At 40.3% G+C, this 20,126-nt stretch overlaps 1 long non-coding RNA gene across 1 annotated transcript in view; it reads right to left on the minus strand.

Moving 5' to 3' along the window:
• The window catches only part of LOC310742587, a 93,993-nt gene that overhangs the window by 27,549 nt on the left and 46,318 nt on the right, over positions 1–20,126 (minus strand). The window contains exons 2-3 of the long non-coding RNA XR_014538586.1: positions 16,780–16,821; positions 14,433–14,505 (exon numbers count right to left, since the gene is read on the minus strand). This is a non-coding gene — a long non-coding RNA (uncharacterized lncRNA). The remainder of the gene's footprint in view (positions 1–14,432; positions 14,506–16,779; positions 16,822–20,126) is intronic.

Genomic DNA, 20,126 nt, shown 5'->3' on the forward strand with positions numbered 1-20,126 from the left:
CAAGTCTTATCTGGAAATGTGTGCTGTACAGCATACAGTAATGTGAAATCTGTATATGTCACCCCCACTCCCACAACACTCTTCCATATGAATTGGCTGAAAAGGATAATCTGAATATGCAAACATATTATCACATAAAGATTGCTTTGCCATAGCAGGACACATGAATTTAAATGCTCTATTATCGGTCTGCATAAAATAGGTAACTTGTATATTGTGCAAAGCCTGCTTTTTAATACTAATTGTTTACCTTCAGTTTGGTGCTTTTGTTTAGTTTAGAACTTATTCAAATAACAGGAAATAACTTTTCCTCTTTTAACAGTTCACTACAACATATTAATATCTTGGGAATAAAGAATGATTGAAAGCTTCATCCTTCCATTCTCCATATGAACAGTTTTCTTTATGGGCCTGTTAAATAATTTAAATGATATCAGAGCATTAAATTGGATTTTGGATGTGCTAATTTCCTTTAGGCAAACTCAAAAGCAATGATTATTGCAGCATGCATTTTACATGGCCTGATGCCAAGTTCTATGTCAACAATACAAAATGCAAATCTAAAATATTTAAAATACAATTTACTTAATTTTGAAAGTCTAAAACAAGCTGATTCAAGTTGCAGAGGCAAACAGTTTCCTTTTTTTAATTTTCTTCTCAGAAATGGAAGTTTTTGAAACTCAGCCTGTCTCCATATGGATTCAGACAAAATGAAATTAAAGTCAGCCATGAAACATTTATGAAGAGAACAAATTAAAAATCCTCTAGTAATAACTCTGGAGCGATCACTAGTATTTTAAGTCATTTTCACTGTCAAAAAGGCATCTTTCTTTGTCAGCTTGAAGAAGCCTTTTAAAAATTCAGAGCACAACAAAACTTTTCTTTATCTGCTCAGATGAAAAGCAAATTAATTTATGCTGAGCAGCCAGCTGTAATAACGCTATAGTTTGCTCACATACATTATTTAAAGAAGATTTAAAATCTGTTTACCATTGTTGTCATTTTTTTAAAGGTGGGTTTTGCAGGTTTTATTATTAGCTTGGCAGTTCTGCTCTGCCACATATTATGGTGACTTATACTTATTTTGCAGGGTCTACAGTAATTGTTTCCAGTTATGGGCTTCTAAATTGCTGCAAAGCACTCTGAAGTATTATCTTTCTTTGTCATACATGGCTGCATTTTCTTTCTTCTTGCATAACTTGACTGCTTTTTCTCATCTACAAAGGAGTCAGAGCAAAGAGGAGGTGGTCATTTTACACCAAGCTGTTCTCAGCTGTTCAGGACTGTTCCAGGAAGCCCTAGGAACAGAGGAAGGTGCCCTATTACAATTCAGATTATCACCCCATCTTTGTTCAGCACTACCAACACTGATTGGAAGCAACTGTCTGAGTGGTTTACCTTTGCACTCTGGCCATGCAAAAAACCAGATTTTTCTACACTCCCACACCTTGACCTTTCATCCAGGCAACCAAGATGTACTAGCAAAGTTCCGTCAGGGTTGGTTCCCCAAGCGACACGAGGCATGCCTGCTTGATTGGTAGTAGAGTAGATAGTTCCAAAATGACACGTGGTTCCAAAAAGATTCAGACTCTGTAAACTTCATTAGTAAAAGTTTTACTAAGGCAAAAATAAATTTGGTGGAGCAATTCCAGATGCCTGGAACTAAAAACTCTTTAAAATCCAGTTGCAGCAAGATATACCGGTAGTTCTCAAATAAAACTTAAGCGTACTATGTACACGGAGCAAGTAAAAACAGTACAAAGAAAGGAAAGAAAGAGAAGAGAGAATAACATGAGACCCCTTCAGCCTGTAATTATAGACAGCCCGAAGGCAGTTTGTCCTTGAGAAATAGGTAATGCACTGAGCTCATCCCAGCTGCGTTTCTGCTCCCTTGAGAAATTTCCAGCAACACAGAACACAGGAGAAAACTCCTGTTAGATTCTATAAGCTAGTCATGGTTTCTGTACCTTCCGTACCTTAGAAACGCCATCATACGTGACAAGTTCAAGGGCACATTCCAGGTCAGCAAAACCAATCAAAGCTGATGTAGAGGCAGGCTGGTATAGTTTAGGAAAAGGGGATGAGGCCTGGGGAAGAGGTCACAGAGAGTCCTGTGGGCCTGACAGACAGGCCTGGATAGATGTACTTGGCATCTGGACCTGACATTTACAAACCCTGGCCTAGTAGCTCTCAAGGACAACAAGGGCAGTCAACTCCAGCAAAGTAGCCATCCGTGTTCCAACCACTCACTGGCAACCTCCCGCCAACATCTTCTCCCTCTCTCTTATAACCTCCACTTCCCACAGTTGTGACCTTTCACAGATACCTGGAAGCTGCACCTCAGCCTCTTTCTAGCCTCCTCCAGTCCTATAGTCTCTTTGTTTATGGGCTGGGAAGGAGTCAGGAGGCTGCTAAGATGGGACGAGCAACATGCTATCAATGCAAGATAAAATGCTAGAGCTATGATAAAATTCATGAATGGTTTTTGAACATTCTCATAGTTAATCCAGAATTAGGTGGAGCAGAACTGAGGGAAGAATAACTCCATGGAATGATAAATGAAAGGAATGTGGGAAACTTGCTCATCCCTAAATACATATCATTGATATCAAATCTTTTGTGTGAATGGTAATGTACAAATATTTTAAATACATTTCAATGTGAAATAAGCCAGACATATTCAGCATCAATTTGCATAGCTTTGAAAATATTTTTATTCATGCTCTAGTAGCATGTAAAGTGGACTAAATCCTTTTGTTTAATGAAAGGTGTTGCTTTGTTATGGGCTAAAAACTTCTTGCCAAAATGCTTTTATTCATTTTTCAACTCATTTGTGGATACTAACATTAATCCCTTCACATTTAAATCAATACAGAATACCCGTATATTTCAACATGAGTGAATAGTGAATAATATTGTGTTTCGATTATATTTTCACAAAGCCCGCCTTATTCCTTCCAGCAGATATTGATGAAATATTATTATTTCACAGATTGCAGTCATTAAAGTTTATTTAAAATAAATCATGTGCACTGTGTGAGGGAATCAGCATGATCTCAAGTGCAGTAAGGATTCATAGTTTATGCAGGAGCATAAACTGCTTGATTGTTCTTTGCACACAGAGAAATATGACCTCACCTTGCAGTATGTATAAAATACCATGATGACTAATTCACTATTTGCCATTTATTCTGCCATTTATTCTGCTCTTGCCTATATTCCTTGGTCTGCCAAGGGACCAAAGAATATAATTTGACATCAGGCAAATGGTGGTAGATACTTCACACAGCAGTTCCATTTAAGCTAATGGGACACCTTCTATTGAGTCATGTTCTTTGCACACAGCATATTCTGAATGACAACCATACTTCTCTTATTACAGTTAGAATATATCTAAGAATAGTTCCAAGTAACTTCAAACTAGCAACAAAAAAAGCTCAAATGATAGCAAAGAATACTAGCAAATGTAGCTATCTTGTACCCCTTGTGTCTGGATGGCTTTGAACAAGGGAATTCTTATTAATCTATTAGGAGTTGGATGTGTTTTCAGAGCTTGTCCAAATGAGAAGAGTTTGACAGAGAACTAGATGATTAAAAAGGAAACTATGTAATGAAGACTTAAAGAAGAAGCAATAATGAAGCTATCCCCTCCAAGGAAACCAACCAAGCTTTTGAATAGGAGTGCAGTTCTATCAGAAGTATCACACTGTTCTGTTTTATCAGGTAGATGCTTCAGTTGTTACTTAACTGATGGCAGACAGATGTTCAGAGAATTTGTTGAATTTTATGTAGCTGTTAAACTTCAAATGGAAAAAACAGTGCTATTGCTTCCCACTTGCACCACACTAGAAATCATTATTCCTATTATAATTCTTGTTAAGATTATTCAGCACAGCATAGACTGGAGAGTCCATTTATAAATTGCTTAAATAGTTTGGCTTGCAGAAACACACATGCCTTGTACTTTAAATTCCCCACAGTTAAAACAATGTTTCAAGTGGGGCTCTTTAAGAACTCACCCTTGGGGTGTTCTGTAAATTTCAGAGGTTGCCTGAAACTCACAAATCTCATTGTGGGGAAGATTAGGGAGTCCCACTTCAAAGATTACCTAAATTGCAGTGATCACAATTAAGGTAACAGGAGAACGGAGTCTGAGATTCATACTTTGTGTTGTAGAACAAAGAGGAAGAGGGAGAGAAAGGAATACCTCTGGTGAAGCTGGTAAGTTCTTAATAAGTGGCTTGAATTGCATGCACTGTTTTGCATTTCATGCATTGCCTAGAATTCAGTGTACAGTTCATGGAAAGGTTATAGGGAGGGAGAAAGATCAGTGAAATTAATATATGACTGTGTAAAGATTAGCCTATGTGGTTTTTTTAAAAAGGGGTGGTGGTGGTGAAAAGAGTGAACTCAGTACATGAAATGGCTTTTTTTTTAGTTCAGATAGCAATTGGGCTGTGTCTGTATAAATTTAATTGCCTATAAAATGGGAATACTTTATCAGAGCTATCTGGTGTCCACTGGGAAGCAGGAAGCTGGTTCCTCTTAGATCTCCTAGTTGGGCTGGTGGAACAAAAGCTGAGCTGCTCTGTGGGCTTCTGGATGCACAGCACCCCTGTGTGTGTGTGAGAGAGGTCCCCAGTCAGTGCATGGCAGGTGCAGCACTAGGGCACCGGGGCACCTGCACTGTGCCAATTTCCTTGCCAACTTTCTTCCACCCATCTTGGTCACTGGGAGCAACCTCAGTGTCAGGAAGCCAGGTAAGCAGTGTCACTTGACACTGCCCCACCAGCTACTTGTGGAGGACAGAGGCAGCAGGCAGCAAAAGTAATACAGATGAGGGGCCACCAGGGGGCGCATTGGAAGATGGCCGACAATAACATCTCTCTGACCCACACGAGGTAATTAAGAGGCTGATATGGGAGTACGCAGCCTCCCTTGCCCCCACAAGGGAATGGGGGGACTGCCTTGCCAGCTGTGTCCATAATTCACCCCCGGATTCGAAAGAAGGGGGTGCGGACACTTGGCACGAAGCATTCGGGTGAGGTCGGCTCTCCCTGACGCTGTCTCTAATCACGCACTGGTTCGCATTAGCTCGAAATATATAATTGGAAATATATAATTGGAAAGAAGCTAATGCACATACATCAAGTGAAGATCAGGAGTAAAGACTGCTGATTAATGGGATCTCTGTGAGCGGAGCGACGAGCTGGACAGTAAATCAAGTGAAGAATCATCATTAAAAGATTGGTATGTTGGAGTGAAACGGAAAGGCGGGGAGGAAAAAACTTTTTTTTTTTGTCTTATGTGAGTACCAATAACCCTCCCCTCCAGAGAGAAGAATCGTTGCAAATTACTAATCACAAGCAGGAGATCAAGAACTGTGTGGAAATGAATTACTGATCAAAGAGAGGACTGGTGGAAACATCGGGGAATGGAAGGAAAGTTTTATGACGCAGTTACAAATGGAGTTTCGTTAAGACAGGCTTGCCCATAGGAGGACGAGGGGGAGGAGGACCAGGGTCATTGGAATGTGAATGTATGGTTATCGGAATGTGATTTTGACCTGGTAGGGCCCCCTGAGATATAGATTGGCAAGCCTGTGGAAATCAATGGACAGACTGTGGGAATGTTCTTAACGGAGGTGTGGAAATGGCGTCTGTCCTCTATGTGATATGACTCTTGGACAGTGTAAAACCCACACAGGATATGTTTGTTTTCTTTTTTTTGAAAATAATTTTTATTAACAGGCCAATCACATCACATTATTCAAATCACATCGGTTCCAAATTATACAGCCAAATTTTAATTTTTTTTAGGGTACCCATATATCAAGCTCCGCACGAGTCCTAAATTCCGGATAAGTCCAGACATCACTTATTTTACTGCATTAATTAATCAGTTCTATCCAGTTCAATCCAGATAGTCCTTTATTATTTTTCTTCATCTTGTTGTAGTCGTACATTCCTTTCTTTGCGATCTCTGATGATTCTCACAAGCAGACTGAAAGCTGGCTTCTCTGTGTGGGTTTTATACTCTTCAGAAGCTATATCAGCTCAGGACAGCCTCTGTTCGACACCTCCGTAAACAAAATTGATCTTCAATTTGTCCTTTGTTTTTCCAGGCAAGCCAAATAAATTAAATAGATCAGGGGGCTCTGTCAGGTCAAACTTTCAATTCCGTACTCCTTCTCTTTCCGACATTCCTGATTCTCCTCCCCCTTCTCTATTTCTCCGGCAGCCTGTCTTGGCGAGACGCCATTTTTTAACTGCGTCATAAAAATTCCTCACCGTTCATCAATCTTCTCTCCTATTGTTTTCCACCTCCCACACAGTTCTTAAAATCCTGCTTATGTTTCTTTAAAAACGCAATGATCTTGTTTCTTTATGGGGTGGAGGGTTATTTTTGTCACATCATATAAAGAAGAAGAAAGAGTTTTTCCTCCACCCCCCCTTCATTCCAAACATGGTCTCTTGGTGGTGACACATCAAAAGATTTACTTATCCTTCCGTCACTCTTGGTCGCAGAGATCCATTATTCAGCAGCCTCATCGACGAGCTTTACTTGATATATGTGCTTCAACCTAATTTCCAATCATCTGTTTCCAATTATAATTCCGGGCTGAAGCAACCAGCACGCGCTAATTGGAATCGGCGTCAGGAAGAGCTGACTTCACCGAGGGCTCGAGCCAAGTGTTCAGCACCCCCATCTCTCGGATCAGGGGGTGCATTGTGAACACCGCTGGCTAGACAGGGCCCCACCACATCCTGGTGGGGAGGGAAGGCTGCCTACTTCCCATAGCAGCCCTAAACTACCTCGTGTGGGTCAGAGAGATGTTATTGTCGGCCATCTTCCAACGCGCCACCTGGTGGTCCCTCCCAGGAGATGTTTGTTTTCAACCCGCTTGCGAAGATTATCAGAGATCACAAAGAAAGGAATATATGATAACAACAAGAAGATGAGGAAAATAACAAAGAGACTATCTGGACAGAACTGGATAGAACTGTTTAATTAAAGCAGCAGCAAGAGTGATGTTTGGATCCCCTTTCGGAGCTTGAAGTATGGGTACCCCCAACAAAATTTTAAAAATCTGGCTGTATAATTTGGAACTAATGTGATTTGGAATTAATGTGATTTGATTGGCCTGTTAATAAAAATGATATTTTTTTAAAAAAAATAATACAGATGAACAGTAGGGCTGGTTACTACAGGTTCTTGGTAATGTGGGCCTTAGTAGGTAGCCACAATGGTTGTGTGGCAAGTTCCCGCCTCCCCCTCAGAAATAAAGGCATGAGACACAAGAATTCAAGTTAATGGGTCAAATTAGGCCACAACTTTATTGATTACAGGAATTGAGCAGTATTGGTTTAGGCATTGATCCTATCAACTAACCAGCTTCAGCCCGCTTGCTTGAAGACCGGTAAGGGTTAACAACCAGTAGAGGGAGTCCCGCTGATGCACATCAACTAGGAGCTCCCCCGTGGTCACCGCTCGGGGGTGTGCCGTGGGCCCACACCTCCATAGGCTTAGAACAAGGCCACGCCCCCCGGAATCCTTTACTGGACTACCCTTTGTTTTGGGGGAAGGTGATGGCGCTTCCTTCCCCCCCTTCATCAGCATAATAATACCCCTACCAATGCCTAGCCGCCCATCCCGGGAGTTGTGACGGTTTGCTACGAGGTAGGCGAAAACCAAGTGGCTGGTGCCAGTCTGCCAATTGGAAAAATTCCTACCTTGAAGGAGACCAACTGAAGTCCATAGCAACGTCAGAGAGCCTAGCCTAATAGGTGGGAGGGGAGGGAAAACCTGATCAGCTGAGGCGCGGGAAAGAGGAAGATCCTCGGCCGCGCAGGCCCTAAATAGAGCTGGCCACGCCTCCCGGGCCAGCCGATTGGCTGGCCGGGGTGGTGACGCGTCCGAGGATTCCCCTGGTATCACGGGGACTGAAAGCCAGGCCCTGCGTGTGTGGGGAGGGGCGTGAAGCCCGCAACCCCACCTCCTCCCTAGCTCGGAAGTGGCTCAACCACCAATCTTGGCTCTGCAAACAAGTTGAAGCAGCTGTTGGAAGTAGTTGTGTTGCCTGCCTGGCCTGGGATTTAGTTCTTCCAAACATTATCACATGAAGTGTGGCAAAGAGAAGGTATGCTTATGCTAACCACATGGGACCTGAGCTTAGTCTAGAAGTCTTTAACAGTACTTAGTGGAGTATGTTTGCACCTGAAAAGTGTCTCCAGAGTGGCCAAAAGATTGGCTGGTGCACTGGTGGCTGCTTGTCAAACTTGTTGCAGTTTGGACAATGCTAAGTGATACCAATGTGATGTAGCATCAGATCTGTCACAAACAGGAAGATAAAAAAGGTGTTGGGGAAACTCATTACAGTCTTGCCAGCTGCAACCAGTAGCCAGCAACAGACTAAGTTGTCGAGTGGGGAAATGAAACCAAACATTTTTCATAAAAGTTTTATGGCCAAATGAATAAATATGGATGTTTCCTTTGAAAAGAAAATGATGGTTGAGCAGGAGGACCTTTTCTTTCCACTATGGCAGAAGTATGCTGGAGAGGGATTAGACACTTCTGCCAAGCATCTTTCTGACATTATTTCCTCAATTTTCATAATGCGTGCTTGTTTACCGACATTGTATTATTTGCGATTCCAACATGTTCTGGCAATCTAGAATGACATAAAATGAACCGCCAGCAGATCTCTATCAAGTTAAAAATCTGGAAGAAAGCTCGGCATAGTGTGACTTAATCTGTCATTATACTGTGGTGCATTCCTAACAGCCAACTATAACAAAAACAGATGCATAATATTAGCTTTCTGATAAACTAGGTTATGACAGGACTATTCACATTCTTGACGGCTTTGTTTTACACATATCAAATGGATAAATGAAGTGAGATGGGTTGTCCTCCTCACACAAAATGGATTCACACAGCGAAGAGAGGGAGACACCATGGCTGTGCACCAGCCAACTCCACTTTCAATGAAGGAGGTTTATTCACAGCTGCTGCATCTCCCTCTTTCATGATGGAGAGACGCAGCCTCAAGAGAGGCAGCACTGATTTGGGTGCCTTTTCAGTCAGCCATCTCTGTTGAGGCTGAGGCTTCCTCTTCCCAGGGCGTAATGGTGGCACATGGTGGGCAGAGCTGATCTGCCACTCCTGCCAACCGTTCAGAGCCCAGTGCCTTAGGCCTGGGAGGAAGGCCCTTTCTGGACACCTTACTCAAGGTTCTCTCAAAACCTGGAGGTGCCACTGAAGTGAGTGCATTTCATCATGTATTCATTGCATGAAACCAACATGGTAAAATAAGCTCACATTTAACTTGCCAGGTCAAGGTATAACAGCCATTCATTAAGCTGAATTTTATATATTCAGCCAGGGGCATCGATGAAATAGCCTGGAGGAGGGCAGTATTATCCTTTCACAGGAGCATAGGAAACTGCTTTATGATGAGTCAGGCCACTGGTCCATCTAGCTCAGTATTGCCTACACTGATTGGCAGTGGCTCTTCAGATTTTCAGAGACAGATCTCGCCCAGCCTTATCTAGAGCTATTGGAAATTGAACATGGGACCTTCAGCATGCAAGGCACTCTACCACTGAACTGTGGCCCTTCCCCTCTCCTTTCCACCATGCAGATAAATTCCAACCCACACAAGGACTTCCATATTAGTTGCTGCTCCATGAGACTTTGCTGCAAAATGGATGGAATGAAATATATGAACCAGGCCACTGTGCAATCATGTGGTGGACTCCATGCCACAGGACAAAAGCTGTGTGGACGGGAGGATCTCATTACATTTCTCCACCAGACTATTTCAGTGTCATCTCCTGATGAATGTATGAATCAAGATTAGGCAGCAAACCTTGGCACACTTACAAGGAAGTAAGTCCCACTGAGCTCAAGTTAAAGGTAAAGGGACCCCTGACCATTAGGTCCAGTCGTGACTGACTCTGGGGTTGCGGTGCTCATCTCGCTTTATTGGCCAAGGGAGCGGTGTACAGCTTCCGGGTCATGTGGCCAGCATGACTAAGCCGCTTCTGGCAAACCAGAGCAGTGCACGGAAACGCCGTTTACCTTCCCGCTGGAGTGGTACCTATTTATCTACTTACACTTTGACGTGCTTTCGAACTGCTAGGTTGGCAGGAGCAGGGACCAAGCAACAGGAGCTCACCCCATCGCAGGGATTCGAACCGCCGACCTTCTGATCGGCAAGTCCTAGGCTCTGTGGTTTAACCCACAGCGCCACATGCATCCCTTAACTCAAAAAAAGTAACTCAAGTTACTTTAGAGCAAATACGCATAAGATCATGCTATATGTCTTGCTGAGGCACAGCAATGACATGGTCACTGCTCTGTTTGCCCAAACCCTTCCAACCTTTGCTTAGTGCAAATCCTCCTTACTTTAATTATTGTGTAAATAAGTTCTCAGCTGTCCCTTATTGAATTTATTATTATTATTATTATTATTATTATTATTATTATTATTATTTTAATTTTTTGTTACAAACTAATACTAAAACATTTGTGTTTGTCAATGGCTGTTAGGTCTGGAAGGTACAGAAAAAAATCCACAAAGGGTGTTCTGCATGCAGAGCTAGAAATTAGCTCCACGACTCTTAAAACAGGGGACAAATGAAAATTTGCCACTGACAAAATGTATTCAAATATTTATGCCAAACACTACAAAGAAAACAGCTATAAGAAGCCAACAGATTTTGAAGAACTAATATTATTTTGTTATATGAAAGAGAGTTTTAATTTAATAAAAGCCAATTTTTCCCTAACATCATTATGCACAAGCAGAAAATGCTAACAACATGGCCATTTAAAAATAATAAACTGAGCATCCTGCTGCGGAAATGATGTGTGAATTTTAAATGATATTTTAAAAATAAAAAGTGCTTTGTTTTCTTAGCTTGGTAAAGCTAATTAATTTACAACATGCAAAATAGGATCTTCTATATTTGACAAGCTAGTGTTCTTATACCGAATAGAGATTTTCCCTGCTTCTATCAGCCATGACATAAAGCAATTGGAGTCATGCTATGTCATGTTAAGGGAAAGAGAGACTATGGAAAATGTTTCCCCTTTTTGCCAGAGGGGAAAATTTGTCACACAGAATGCTTTAAGAAATGCTGAAAGAGCCAAGTAATACTGTTTGCTATATATCTGATATCTTGTTGAATACTCAGGTCGAGGACATCTTGAGCTAAATCTACAAGAGGCTGTCTGAGAAAAATACACACACACACCGTATTATTTCCTTACTTTTTAAAGCTGACTCTATGACTTTTTACTACAGTCTCTAAAACTTCCTCTATAAGTTTTTACTGACTGCCTGACATTTATAGGAAGTATCAGCCTTTCTAATTCAGATAACAAGCTGTTCGTGAGTTTAGAAATGAAACCATAAGTCTGTTTCGAGGTTGCTGACGACGCTTTGTCCCCCTTAGAGATAATGCCAAAAAAGTCAGGACTCAAGAACACAGGTCAGAGCATTCTTTAGAAAAAACAGCCACAAAAACTATTAATTTGTTGATCCCTCAAGCCAGCTGCACATCTGTACCACTTGCCAGTGGTAAAGGCGATAACGAAACATTGGGTTTCTTCCAGCCCTCTAGAAAATATTGTATGGATGTTATCAAAAAAAAGTCTTGCGCATTTTATATTGTAAATCAATGTCTCATTCTAAAAAAAAAGTATGAATACAAATAATGGCCAAAGGTTGACAAACATTCCTGAAGAGGTTTTTTTTTTGGGGGGGGATACATATATATCATATTTTATAGTTAGCTAATGAGCTGTTTTGTCATGTTCCCATTTCATCCCTGTCAGCAACTGCTGATATACCCAGATCAGACAACAGAGAGCAATTAACAGATATTACCATTATAGCAGTTCTCAGAAATTTTATTGTTTCAAATGTGTCAACAAGGTTAACAGCCTTGTCATGTTCTCATTGGTCCTGAGCCAGGAAACACAGGGACATTGATTTTGTTCTATTTACTGAACACCAGATTTATGAATTTGATGTCAGAGGGCTGTTTGAACAATAGACAAACAACCTGAGATAATCCATCTGTAAATACTTGTGAATATGAGGTGCAATGATGCTGTGGAACTTGACTTTTAAAAAGGGTGGGGGGAGGTGGCCCCTTATTGAACAGCACTGCCCCTGCACAGAAGCAAGTGTCAATATTAATGTAATTACCAATAATAAAATACTACCATTTCTATATTTGCACCTGATAGCTTTAGCAGTTTACAAAGCATGGCTTGTGGATCTAAATATACATGACAAACTGAAGGTACTGAACACCACAAATGTCATTATTATTGATGTGATAATATCGGTAATAACTGTGACATTAAATATGCTACTGAAAAACTTCAGGTGTAACTAAATCCAACTGTTCCTATATTTGTTTTATCCTTCATCACCTCTTAAACACCCAAATACCTCTTTTCACAAGAACAGTAAAGCATAATGAGTCTCTTGATTGAATACTACTACTTACGGTTACACAAAAAAATGTGCAGTCTTCACTATAAACAGCTTCAGGAAAACAAATAAAAATGAGCACTGCAGTGTGAGATCTTTCATTTAAAGTCAATTCTTGACATGTGGAATGTTTATGTGACCTGTGTGGTGTCACCTACCTCCGGCTATTAAACCTGATAAATGCAGCTTTTCTGAAATGGTTTTCCTTCGTTTTTAAGTATATATTCTATTAAAATAATAACCATTCCACCCACTGGGCAGTGGTATTTCAGGATGAATATTATAATCAAATCCATACCTGAAACCCTACCCAAGGCGCAGTATAGGAATTCATTAATGCACTGCTTGTGGTAACTGATGGTGGAAAACATTTAAGAGAGGAAATAACATCTCGATGAAAAGCATAAAAATAGTACCATAACGAAACCTTTCATAATTTAAAATAAGGAGGGAAGCCAGAAAGATTCAGTAAGCATCAGTTTGCAAATGTCATTTTTCCTCCCTGCTACTCAATGACATAAAAATAGCAACAATGGATTTCTTTTTTTTAAAGAATACATCAAGTTTAACTCTATATTTCTTTCACAAAAAAATAGCTTGAAGCAGGAAAGAAGAATGAAAATTGCCATGCCATTTCCTGGTAATCGGATATATTTAGGTCTTCTAAGTCATCATTTATTATAACCACCACACAATAAGTAAGTAAGTCAGTCAGTGAGCAAGCAAGCAAGCAAGTCTGAATTCACACCACTGTATCTGTTTGGGCTGTATTTAAATTTGTCTTTCTATATAAAATCAATTCTGCTTCCCCTTCCTTTTGCATATTTTTTTCTTAATGTTCAGATTTCTTAGCCTGTGCTGTCTTCCAAATGAGTCATAAAAGGATAAATTCATGAAAGTCTCAAACTTTTTGCCCCCCCCCCCCCGGAGCTATTAGTAATAGAGGTATGGAATTCCATTGCCTTAGAATGATGCTTGAGGGATCTTGACTTTAAGGGGAAACCTTTTCTTTTAATCCTCATGAGTAAACTCTCCCCACAAAAAAACTTGGAAAGACCAAAGCGTGCATCTTCTTACTCTCCAAGATCTCCCATTCCCAGTGAAACATAGCATTGCAAAAAGAAATAATTGGTGGTGAGTAAAGCTAGCTGATGAATAATAACTGGATGTCCCTGAATATCCTTAGAAGAAACATTCTCATGTCCTTTCAAGACAGGGTTCACAGGAGTTGTAATTTTGTATGTCTCCCAATTCATTTAATTGTACCAGGATACATAGGAAACTAGAATTTCCATGAAGCATGCTATGAAAAGACTGTTGAACATAACATCAAGATCTTAAGTGCAAGGCCTACAGGTTGTGAACTCACTCACCACACCCTCACCCAACCCCATGGGCAAAGGCAATAATAATAAAATAATAATAATAATAATAATAATAATAATAATTTTATTTATATCCCGCCCTCCCCAGCCGAAGCCGGGCTCAGGGTGGCTAACAACAATAAAACAGTACAACAGTACAACACAACACTCTAAAATCATTCATTATAAAATTAATTCAAATCAAACCAATGGCAATCATTGGGCCGGAGCTCAATGGTGGGTGGAATAAACTCAAAAAGACAACCTTCTGGCTTAGGCACTAAGTATATATCCATTATCAGCCTCCTGATGGAGGTCTGGAGCTTGAGCATGGCTGGAGTATGGACCATGTCAAGATGCAGGTCAACTGAGGTGGCAGAACCCTGGCCTCTGCTGGAAGCTCTATGGTCCATCTGCCCCACACGGCTTCTGGACAGAGACTTCAACTTAGACCCCTCTAACAGGGTACCCTGAGATTGCACCTGCTTGAGGTTGGGATAATGCACCATTTCACGTCAAGCCCAGTATTGGATTAAAGATTGCACTCAATGCCTTACTTGTCACCTGGAACAGCTCCTTTTGGCCTCTTGCCACAATCCAGCCTACAGCTGCAGCCAATCCTCCATGCCCCTATAACACATTGAGTGACCATTACTCATTTAAGCAAGAGATAAATGTACACCATTGGGTATGTAAAAGTCAATTTTGTCAAATTTTATGCACAGGTGTGAAATAACACACTTACCTAGGCGCTCTATTGCTTGCCACAATGTTTTATTAACCTTCTAGAGGGCATGGTTGATGCAGGCAATGTATTGGGGAGTCCAGAAGGACCTGACAACTATGTGTTGCTGTAGGGCCAACCAGTAAAGTATTGCCTAGGTAGTGTGTGACCTGATGCAGCCCTGTCCTGTTCCTCAACTACAGGTTTCCACCTCTAGCAAACTTTCCATGCTTACAAGGTCAACAGCATGCTTGCTCAGAAGACCCATTGACTTCTGTGAGGTTTACTCCCAAGGTGAGTTGGTAACATGTGTTTTGGGGAATAGGGAGATTGGCAGGGTAGGTTGCCAGACTCAAACCCATTATAAAGTGTGCTTTGAGGTGAACTTGGGCTTGGATTGTATGGGGTTGGCCAGCCCAAACTAGAAAAGTGTATTTCTCAATTTTCCCAACTGCAATATTTGCCAAGGTCAATGGTTCTAACTAATGTTATAGGATTTCAAAATTCCAAACAACATACATGTTTTTTAAACATATCAATGAATTTGCTCATGAATATTTTGTGTGTGTTAAAAAACAAATAAACACTGCTCTAAAAGCTTTCATTACTAATAATTGTCCTACTCGTGTGTTTTTTTAAATAAGACTCAATCTGATCATCTGCCTTATTTAACCTTTTTAATTGGCTTGACTTGTTTTTATTCATTTAAACATTCTTGTTTAGAGCCAGTCTAACAATAGCATGAAACTCATATTTGTCCTAATGGCAATTTCCTAATAATGAGCAACGAAAGATCTCTTTTTACAGTGAAGGATATTTGGTATGTATTCAGGCTATTCTGAGTGCCGTTGTTAAAAAATAAAATAGAATCATACCCTACTTAGCCCTCAGGTTTGTTTTCTTTTAAGAGTTCATTGACCTTGTATGTTGTTTAAAAATCTCACAAATTAATTGGTTAGACATTTGAAAAGTATTAATCAGCATGGCTCATGATTCACAGCTTGATGCAGTATATATGCAACTCTTGTTTGAGGGTGCAAGCCAAATAGTGACCAGATGTTTAGAATTCACTGACTCTCTTTGCTGCCATCTAGTTTCTGCTCCTCCAATACCACATGCTCTTGTATGAAATACTGGCAGTTGTGAGGAAAGGAACTTGATTTTTATTGTGTTGAAAATGACGCACATTTAGAAATGTATACACTGGAGATAATAAACATCCTTAAATACAAATGTTCCATATGAACTTTTTATTTTTTTAAAAAAACAGATTGTTGTGAAATGGGATGGACCAGACATATGAACACGCTTTAGTTAAATAGATTAATCTGTCAATCTGCAAACCCCCATCCACTGAAACTGTATTTGGACTTTGTTTCCCAACAACAACCACAACAACCACAACAATAATTTATTATTTATACCCCGCCCATCTGGCTGGGTCCCCCCAGCCACTCTGGGCCGCTTCCAACAAAACACTAAAATACAATAACCTATTAAACATTAAAAGCTTCCCTAAACAGGGCTGCCTTTAGATGTCTTCTAAACGTTTGGTAGTTATTTTTCACTTTGACATCTGGTGGGAGGGCATTGTAGTCTTGTAATCAAACTTGCAAAAGGGTTGCTGGATGGCAAGAGGGCCAGAACTGGGCAAAAACCTCTGACACCATTTCTTACGGCCCTTGCAATTGGAGCTAGAAGGGTTATGTGGGGGGGGGGGGAGGGGAGCAGAGGAAATCCCGGCACCTCAACATTTCAAACAAGAAGATGAAACTGAGATTTGTGTTCTATGGAAAGTGTGTTTGTGTGTGTTGCGCACTCTGCCTGCCACATGTACTTCGGACAGCAAGAGAAACTCCCATTGACAGTCCCGACTGCAGGCTCCTCTCAGTTACGGTAAATCCCTCCCAGACTCACAATTTCAACAACATAAGACATATATTTATTAATTGCAAATAAAATAAGAATTTAAGGGTAAAGGCGCTCAGTTTATAAACAAAACGAAAAGTGTTACATTCAGTGAGGGTTCACATGCTGAGCCTATAATTTGTGAATTTTATCAATATCCATCAAGAGCCAGTACCATGTCAAAAGGAACTGTGACAATTTGATGGAAGTGAAGCAATAAAATTTGAGGTACTTGTGGCCACATTCAAAATCGGGATCTGCACTGTACTTACATTTGCTTCTGGCTTTGAAGTCAGAGAGTTGGCTTGCAGTGCCTAAATGAGAAGAAAGGAAAATAAACAGCACCTGTATCTTTTAGCTTCTTCCTATCTCAAGATCCATATTATAGGAAGAAGGAAATTGGTATCTGGTCCTTATGTAAAATGTCACCCAGAGGCTATGCGCTGCAACATGGCAGGCTTTTGTGATACGGACTCAGTTCAGCTGAAAATAAAAGCAGCATTCATGTATACACTTAAAAATATTTATTCATACATACTTCTCATGGAAGTTACACTCCCAGACACAGGCAATTCCCTGGTGCCGCCTGCTTTGCTGAGCCTGCCACTGGGTCATTCATGCATATCTATGTCAGTCAAAGCAGGTCAAGGACCTAAGTGTGTACTGGGGATTTGCCTTTCCGCACAGTATTGCTTGACAACTGATTTGCAAGGCATATTCCGCCTTGCCTGCTTCTTAAGAATAGATAGTAAGTTAGAAGATGGGCCCCAGAATTATAATGCTATGCAACATATAAATACAAGGGAAGAGAGGGATTTTGTAGGAGGCAAAATATTGGCAAATGTTCAGGGCAGTGACTGCCAGTTTGGACAGTGCCAGTCAGGAGTTGCGGCAAGCGAAGATCTCTGGGTAGAATCCCACAAATCACCTGTTTGTGGGATTCCACCCAGACATCTTAGCATGCCCCAACTCCTGACTGGCACTGTCAAAGCAGTTTGCATCTTTTAGGGAACTCAGATTTGAATCCGATCCCATATGGGACACCATGCATGCTCCGTTAGGGTGTTCCTATTGTTTGCTTGTTTTTAAGTTGACATAGCAAGTATAGACTATAGCATACCACTGGTGGGTTAAAGCTAAGAACTGGGGACAGGTTAGATTCAGTTTGCATTTAAAGGTGACTCTTTCTAATCTGCAGTTTCTGAAACAGCATGAGAAGCAAACCCCAGCCAAAATTCACAGATTTCTGAATGTGTACAAAAATGCATATACAGTGTAAAGAGTGCATCAAAAGGCATATATTAGTGAAAATAACATAAAATGTTAAGGAGAGTTGCATGAAAGCATGTGTTTATTAGGAGAAATTGAAACTAAAATGCTGATGAAGTTTCACAATGGCTTTTTTTTTAAAAAAAATGCAAATTGATGCAGAAATGTGGAGTACTGAATTTAAGATTACAAAAATGGGATCGGAAACTGAAATTGACACCTGCTCCCATCCCTAGTTGAAACCATTGTGTCTCACTCACCCTTTTGTTTAAATCTAAAGTTTAAACCCTTTCCCTGCAGTTTGTTTGCTTTTTAAAAAACCTACAAACCCTGGAAGGTAGACACACCAGTTCATAGTTTGTTTCATTTATAGCTTAAAAGCATAGAAGCAGTTAATGATCACTTATATTTGGCTCTGAGTGATTTCCCTGATTTCGCCTGATTGTGTGATGAACTGATGAATGTTTCAAATAAGCAGCATTGCTGCAACAAAACTTTATATATCTTCATTTTCCCTTCCAGGCTTGCCATCTCAGAAGAAATGTCTTGAAGAAAGCTAAATGCAGGAACAATAAAGACAGAAGGATTCTATTGTTTACATGCCTGATTATATTTTGCTTCTTTCAGGTTTAATTAACTATGATTTTCTTTCAAATTGAATTATAGGAAATCATTAGTATATAAGAGCATGGTGGAGACAGCTGATTTGGCACCATGCATTTTAAATATCCCTTACAGAGACTAAGCCATATTTTAGAGCTAAAATATTTTAAAGTGTTTATTTAACTTTGCCTGACCTTAGTTTTTCCCACAATTTATTTTTTTAAAGGCATATTGGTTAACAAAAAGTATTTCACTTTACCAATGTCAATTCACAGTGCAGACTAAAATTATGATAATGGTTTACACTAAGGGGGGTTTATCTGGAGATGCTATCAGACTGATGAAGGATGCTCTGAATAAAGCTGGGGGCATCAACATTAAATTACCTGAGCAGCCTTTGCTCACCATTATTTTCAATTCAAGCCAGAAGTACTGTCACTGAAATCTCATCCAATCATAACTCATCTCACTATCATTCATTGAACCTCTACTTCATTTATGGAAACCTCAAGGGAGGAATCACTTTTCAGTTAAAGTCCAGGGGAAAGCAAATTTATTCACTTCATCTTCCATGCTGCAAACCATGCAAAGTTTTTCCTTTACTGAAATCTCACATCACTAGGCCTCCCCCCCCCCAACCACCATTACTGACTTAGACAAATCAGTAAAAAAAAAATAATCAATCTGATTAAAATTGCATTTCTTTTGCACAGAAAATATGACCTCAAAGTGAAAAATAGTGCCTCGATTTCTGATAAGGAGAATCTTTTGTGTCTGGTATGGGAAAGCTGAGAGTAGAGAAAGTTTTGGGCAGAGTAGTGGGTGATGCTTTGCTGCTTGAACATACAGTGGTACCTCGGGTTACATACACTTCAGGTTACATACGCTTCAGGTTACAGACCCTTCTAACCCAGAAATAATACCTCGGGTTAATAACTTTGCTTCAGGATGAGAACAGAAATCGTGCTCCGGCGGTGCGATGGCAGCAGGAGGCCCCATTAGCTAAAGTGGTGCTTCAGGTTAAGAACAGTTTCAGGTTAAGAATGGACCTCTGGAACGAATTAAGTACTTAACCTGAGGTACCACTGTATTATCTGCTGGTTCCCAGGTATACCCTCCAGGAAAGGAAAGCGAGTTTGGTCTGAGTAAGAAGGCAAGTAAGTATTAATTCTGGAGTTGATTTTTATGCCAACATGGAAGGGGCTTCCCTAGTTTGTAAAGTTTTTCTCCCTTCCTCCCTGTTTTTCAGACACAACTGTCAGGTTCAGGATAGATTACCTTTTTAAAAAAATCCCCACAGGATGTATAGATTAACCTGTCCCAGCAGAAACCACCTCTGAATGCCAGTTGCTAGAAACCCCAAGTACACAGAGTGCTGTTGCAATCAGGTCCTGATTTTTTAATTTTTCATTTATTTCAATATTACTTTCATAGAAAATATAACCAGGTTGTGTCTAATGCATTGACAAATACTACAATAACAGCATCAGTAAAAACATCAAAAGCATAATAATAAAGTTTCAGAGACTGAACAGTTTAGTTGTTGTTGTTGTTGTTGTTGTTGTTGTTGTTGTTGTTGTTGTTGTTGTTGTTGTTGTTTTAAACAACCTGAAAGAAAGCAGAGATGACTTCCATTGGCAAGGAGTTCCATGAAGCAATATTTCTTCCCTGGTGAAACCAGCCAAAGTGCATGAGCATGGGGGGAACACCCAAAGTGCCCTGTTAGAAGAGCTCATTGACCAAGGTG

The sequence above is a fragment of the Podarcis filfolensis genome, assembly GCF_964270895.1.
Source record: "Podarcis filfolensis genome assembly, chromosome: 9".
Taxonomy (NCBI): domain Eukaryota; kingdom Metazoa; phylum Chordata; class Lepidosauria; order Squamata; family Lacertidae; genus Podarcis; species Podarcis filfolensis.